The sequence below is a fragment of the Pinus tabuliformis genome, chromosome 3_2 (genome assembly GCF_031772625.1).
Source record: "Pinus tabuliformis cultivar Carrire ecotype Pingquan chromosome 3_2, CPIR1, whole genome shotgun sequence".
Lineage (NCBI taxonomy): Eukaryota > Viridiplantae > Streptophyta > Pinopsida > Pinales > Pinaceae > Pinus > Pinus tabuliformis.
Window position 1 is genome coordinate 1,156,591,502 of NC_142302.1, and position 7,047 is coordinate 1,156,598,548.

At 39.7% G+C, this 7,047-nt stretch overlaps 1 pseudogene; it reads right to left on the bottom strand.

The window, feature by feature from the left end:
* Positions 1-1,609: 1,609 nt before the first annotated feature.
* Positions 1,610-5,187, bottom strand: LOC149184826 (BTB/POZ domain-containing protein At2g24240 pseudogene; annotated as a pseudogene).
* Positions 5,188-7,047: the final 1,860 nt, after the last annotated feature.

Genomic DNA, 7,047 nt, shown 5'->3' on the forward strand with positions numbered 1-7,047 from the left:
GCACTTCTCATCCAATCCCTGTTTTATAAAATTCAATGCTAAAGCATCGCATACTTCATCATATGGGTTATTAGACTCATACTCAATTAACTCTTTAGCTCGAAGAAAAGTTAACATCTTGATAACCCAATGATCAAAATATTTACCTGTAAACATAGGAGGTGGTAGTAGATCAAAGCTACACCAATTACCCTCGATTTATTCTTTGTCTTCTGCTAGACTTCTCAGTTTATCAGTCACGGCGTGAACCTCTCTAACCATGGCAACAATCTCTGCCTCTTCTTTTCGATTCCTTTTCTTAGTCTTCTTCAATCGCACTTTGCGACTCATGACTGCTGTCATTCATTTTTTTTATAGATTATTTCCTGACTGCATGAAATTATCTTCCATATCACCCCCGAGAGAAAATATGATTTTCAATATGCGCCCTCGTAAGGCACAATCTTCACCCAAAAACTGTCGTACTTGACAAAAAACCAAATAATTACAAATAAATGAAATTTTCATAGCCCTAAATTCTCTTGCCGATAAAAACCCTTTTCCTTTTTTTTCATTCTCTTAAAAAAAAAAAACCTTTTTCATAAATCTCTCCAAACATAACTTTAAAAAACCACAAAATTTCTTCACCATGCACTTTTTAATAAAAAGATTTTATCACTCAACTTTCCACTCTTTATAAATAACTCACACTATATGAAATCCCTAAACACTATATGAAAAGTCTTACCACGTAACTCCCACAAAACATCGAGTCAACTCTCACCACGTGACCCCTTTTACACAGATTTTCGTGTCCTTTTTAATATGCTCCCTTTTTAATAAAGGAGTTTTCCACTCAACGTATATAAACAAACCATGGGAAAGAAACTTTTCACCATATATATAAACTTTCGTACCTTTTATGAAGAGTAACGTAGGTTGTGATGTGTTTGGAAAACTTATTATCGCTTCCCACGGTAAGAAGACTCGCATTAGTGCTCTAACGTTGCTAACGAAAGCTTGACCCGCGTGCATACGGAACATGACAAGTCCAAGAATTGTAACGCAGCTCTCTATTATGCCTACCAGCGTTATAACGCCCTGTATATCCCTGTATATCGCAATAGCTCAAATTAGTGCTCTAACGTTGCGAACGAAAGCTTGACCCGCGTGCATACGGAACATGACAAGTCCAAGAATTGTAACGCAGCTCTCTATTATGCCTACCAGCGTTATAACGCCCTGTATATCGCAATAGCTCAAACAAAAGAAAAAAATGTTTCTCTTCTTTCTTTCACAGATTGTGGATCTGTTTTAATCTCTCTAACCAATTTGTTGGAAAAGGGGAGGACAAAGCATAAATTCACACATAAAAATGAATTGTTTTTCTTCAATTGATTATACAAAACATGATTCTTACAATGAACTTAATGAAGGGTATTTATCCTTTTCTAACTAGCTACTTGCCTAAAATATTTTGACATGCAACCATACACTAAAAGTTGTCTATCACTTAGCTTGACTTGACTAACTCTGCCATATTCAATCACTCAGTGAACTGACTCTCTAAATTAAACCAACTCCACATGACTGAGTAACCAAATATAATGTATCAAAAACTAATAGGCGGCTAATCATCCTCCTCATAAACACTGGTGTTCATAGAAACGGGAGTTTCCCAAACATCAAACACATCTTCTTCAACATACAAAACAAACAAACAGTCTCCACCAACAGCAATATCGGCGATACCGTCTCGAGTACATGGTCCGCATTTGTTCTCTATCTGCGATGTGAGCACCCAATGAGGAGCACAAAATACGTGCACCTTCTCGTTCTTTGTCGAGAAAAGCTGTAGTCTGCAGGCTGCCAATTTGGAATACAATCTTTCTTCCTCTTCAACTGATTGAGATACCATCTTTCCGGGTCGATTCCAGTGACACCACATGACATGGTTCATGGACCTCATATCCAGAAATCCGATATTATCATATTTATTCACCATGCATACGCTCTGCAATCTTCCATGGCCAAGGTGTCAACCAAAAACTTGTCGTCCAACAGAAGGCATGAGTCTGTCCACGACAAGAACGCGTTGTTCGTTTCCTAAAAATCCATCAAGCTGATGTGAGCATCATCACTTCGAGGATACAGAGTCACCGCCAGGAGGACATTACTTTCGGGAAGCCACTGTAGCTTCCCAGCATCTCCGAGGGGCCAATCGTATACGAAATCCACTTACTCACCTGTAGTCTCATCCTATAACACTCCTACTCCTTATTCGGAGTTTAGTCCTCTGCAACTAGCATACATGTGACCATGGCTACTGCTGGCGAGCGCTCCGGTGGTGAAATTATTGTGTTGGTCGCCTTGATGGCAAACCTCTGTCGGAAATTTCTGCTAATTTCAAACAAAATACTGAACAAAGCAGAACAATGCTCTGATACCACTGTTGGGGATTTTTCTGGTAAAATCCCAAAAACAAACAAACAAACTGCACACAGAGACAGTGCTTTGTTTTTCTGCCACAGGATCTTTTGCACAGGGAAGCTAACTTGTTTTCTGAGAACAGAAATTTTTAACACCCAAAAAAACTTTGCATTCATCAATATGACCGCTTTTTACAAAAAAAAGGCCTTCCTCTTAACAGAGGGATTACAAAACTGCTGTTACACAAAGGTCTTCCTCACATAGAGGGATTCACCAACACTGCTGTTACAAGAACATCTTCCTTACATAGAGGGATTCACCAACACTGCTATTACAAGAACATCTTCCTCACATAGAGGGATTCACCAACACTGCTTCAGATGCAGTTCCACAAACAATCAAAAGAGTCTTCCTCTTAACAGAGGGATTCACCTGAGACTGTGCTGAAGAGCACCTTCCTCTTGACAGAGGGATTCACCAGTCTATGCTTAAAAAGCATCTTCCTCTTGACAGAGGGATTCACCATGAGACTGTGCTGAAGAGCACCTTCCTCTTGACAGAGGGATTCACCATGAGACTATGCTGAAGAGCACCTTCCTCTTTAACAGAGGGTTTCACCAAAAGACTGTGCTGAAAAGCACCTTCCTCTTTAACAGAGGGATTCACCAAAAATACATTTCAACCAACAAGAATTTACTCTGTCTCCTCCTGAGATTTTACACTGCTGTGTGTAAAAATCTCATTTACATTTACTGCTGTAAAAACAGAGTTTTACATATACTGCTGTAATAAAAAAAATCCTCTTGCTTCATTCACCTTTTCACTGATGTGTAAAAACACATTTCTTCATTCTCACTTAGCTCTGGTTTCATTTTCTTCGCACTGCTGTGCTCCCCTGTTCCTCTCTTCTCACACTGTTGTGCGTTATATACTTTGCCTCACACACAATACCAAAACCTTGGATTCTTCATACGCTGCTGCGTTTCACCGTCTTTTTTTTATTACAGAAGTCAACACATCATCTATGCACTGTTGTGCATCTCCCCTCATTTTTCACTGCCGCAAGCCTTGTCGTTTCATTCATCCCATGTGCTAATAAAACATTACAGCAACGAGCCCTTTTGTTTTGGTTATGTAAAATGAACCCTTGCACTGTTGTGCAAGCCTCTTTTCTCACACTGCCCCTGTTCTATGTTCTTCTACGCACTGTTGTGCGTTTTTCATTTCCTCACACTGCTGTGCTCCTTACCCTCACTTATTACCTCATTGGCTCACAGCTCGCTTCCCTTCGTTAGAGCAACCAACCACAATACATTTCAACCTCTCGGTTGTTTCTTTATATTTTTTTTTAATATTTTGAGCCATGCTCCCGTGACCAAATACAAAACATCAAAATTAAAACTTCACCAACCCACAGTAAATTGCATTTACTGTTTTACTGACATTTACTGGTGGTCAAAAAATGTAACTTTCACTTCACGTAAAATTCATTTGCTGCTGGCCTGTACTTCAACCATTGACTTAATTTAGATCGCATCGCAGAATCACAAACTCCGGAAAGAAAAATGGAGCATTATTATGTTGGTGCGATTTGCGATCGAATCGCATCGCAGAATCGCAATTGGCATTCATCTAAGAAAAACTTAAAACACATATAATGCGATGTGAGATTTGCGATTAAGTCGCATCGCACCATCGCAATCGCAGAAGACACAGCACATAACGGAAGGTGACAGGGTGTGTTTGTGTTTTGCGATATGCGATAGATCGCATCGCAAATCAAATAAACCTGCAGTTGAAATTATTATTTCAACACTCCCCTTTAATTTCAACTGCTGGGTTATCAGTCATACCCAAACACTTCATCAAAAATTCAAAACTTTTCTGATCCAATGGTTTGGTCAGAATATCAGCGACCTGCTCCTTCTCTGCTCTTATGGCAAATTTATTTCATATCTCTCCCTTATAAAAAGATCCATATGATAGAGCGACCTGCTCCTTCTCTGCTCTTATGGCAAATTTATTTCATATCTCTCCCTTATAAAAAGATCCATATGATAGAGTTCTACCAGGGTCTTCATCAAATCTTCAATCTCTTCCTCTGTCATATTGACAAGGGTGTTGGCAGTGAAGCCCATCTCAGCCATCTTGGCAAGAGTTGCATCTTTCCTGCTCTGGTATTGAAGCTCTCCATGCCGCCATGGCTCAGCTTGTCCAATGTCCATGCTGGCGCAAGTGCCGATGACGAGGCGTTGGGGATTCAGAAAACCCACATCGTTAACAAGATGGTAATCAAGATTGAGGGGATGTAGCTCCTCCACGGTCCAATCTTAGACATGAACCATGTTTCCGTGTGCCACGTAGCTTCCTCGATTCCACGCTGCTCTGATAGCGGTGGCGTCTCTGGTCGCTCTTCCATGAATGGAATCGACAAGTCGATTTTGGTTTCCATCCAAACTCTGAGCCCATGTGGCGCTATAGACTCTGTCCATGAAACCATAGTAGAGCACCTCTCTGTACAGGGCTTTCTGGGACATGTGTGGAGGGACATGAAGTTCCCCTGTTCGCAAGAAGTCGAGGAGAATGGAGAAATAGGTTGGATTTCTGTTGATGAAATACTCGTGGCCATTTGGTCTCTCAGGTGCCCAATCGTTGCTGATCATGGCTCCCAGCGTCGATTCTCACCCTGCGTTTTCGAGAGTACTTCGGCTCGTCACAAATCGTTTTCCCCCCAACGTTCAGTTTAACTTTGCGACCATCATCCTCTTCTCTTCTCATCGCCATCACCACATGCTTGTAAAACTAATCCCTATAATAAAAAAGCCCTCTCTTGTGAACCCTGAGCGCTGTATGAAGTTGAAACCAATACACACAACTCGTTGCTCCATCGGCAATCAAGTGAGTGGCAGTGTTCAACACCTAACTGGCAGTTTGTATGATGCGGTTTGTTTGAGAGGCCACTATGTTCTGAAATGGGTAAGATATACCCTTTCATTTACCGGCTCTTCGTTCCACTGGATTACACGTCATCTCCATTGACCGCACCAGGCACATTAGAACTCATAAGTTCATTCACATTGCCATAGCATAATCAGATAAGGCTTTTTGAGATGATCCATTTAGAAGGCACTGCCCTGCCCGTAATGAAAAGACATGCAACATGAATTAAGATGGGGGATGTTTCTGCCCATAATGAAAAGAGATGCAACATGAATTAATATGGGGGATTTTTCTGTGTGTGTTTTGCATAAACATTCTCTGGTTCTAAATTAGATAAAAAAACAAAAGAGAAAGCAACGTGTCTCTCGGAAACACTATCTGGTTGTGTATTGGATAAAAAGCAAGAGAGAGTAGAACGTGGGTAGAATAATGAAACATGAAATTAAAAACTTTCTAGAAATTTCAACCAACAAGAAGAAACTCTGAATCGCATCTCTATGCATACCGAACGACATTTTATATGAAATGGTAAAACAAATGTCAGTCAATGTCTTTCACGGCCATGTCCTTCATCGTCGACTTTCTTAATCCAGCGTCAATTTTCTTAATCTTCCTGTGGGTCAGACGCCGTGGATTTTGACATAAGAATTCTTTTAATTTTCTCTCTTGCCACCAGGTATACCTCGTCAAAGTCCACTAATTTTCTTTTTTGAAACATGGATTGATTGTGGTAATATGGTAAGCATAATGTTTGATAAAACATTGAAAGTTGAAGCTGCCACTGTAGCAACAGGATATGAAGTAGTTGGAACTGCTCATGAAGCAGTATGTCATCTAGCAGCAGTTGATGATCAATTGATGATCAAGAACAAGATAAAGTGATTGAAGATTTTTTGATGAGAATATCCACTAACAACATAACAGTCGAAGACAACCTCCATGCAGTTGAAAAGAAAGTAGATGTAGAGCACGAAACTCTCATTGAAGAGAGTCATATTAAAGATGTTTTTAACAATGTTTTTGAATATGCAAGTGTTCAAAATAGCATGGGCGAAAAAGTTGAAAACAAGGTTGTTAATAAATTTGACGCAGATTACAGGAAAAAAGCAACAATATGTGATGGTGAAAGTGAAAATAATGATATGGATGTCTCTAAAGACGAAGATGAATGCATTGAAATCATTTTTCAGCAATGGAGTCAAGAAGAGATAAGATTTTGCTATCCGGAGAAATGGCAGAAAGAAAGACAGGTATATGAAGCGTAAGAAGTAGAGAAAATAAGACAGTTTGAAGATGCAATGTTGTGGAAGCAGTGCATGGTTGAATGAATATTTGAAGAGTAAGATGTAGTAGACGATCAAATTGTGTTTCAGCACAAATACAAGAAAGTCAAAGAAAAATTGCAGCGACAACAATTAAATGAATATGGAGCCTACAAGAAGAAAGTTCAACAGAGAATGAAGCAAGTTCGAGCATTTAAAATTTTGAAGAAGAGAAAAAGAAAATGCAAAATTGTGAAAGCCTTGAGTCATTGTAAGCCTAGATGAGACATAGACCATCAGGCATGTTTGGGTGATAATTGAGTCAATTTCTATTGTAAGCCTAACAGTGATAGTTAAGTCATGTTGAGTCACATGGTCATAATTAAGGGGGAGTGTTAGAAATTGTAATTACGCTGGCATGTGGAGTTGACTAAAA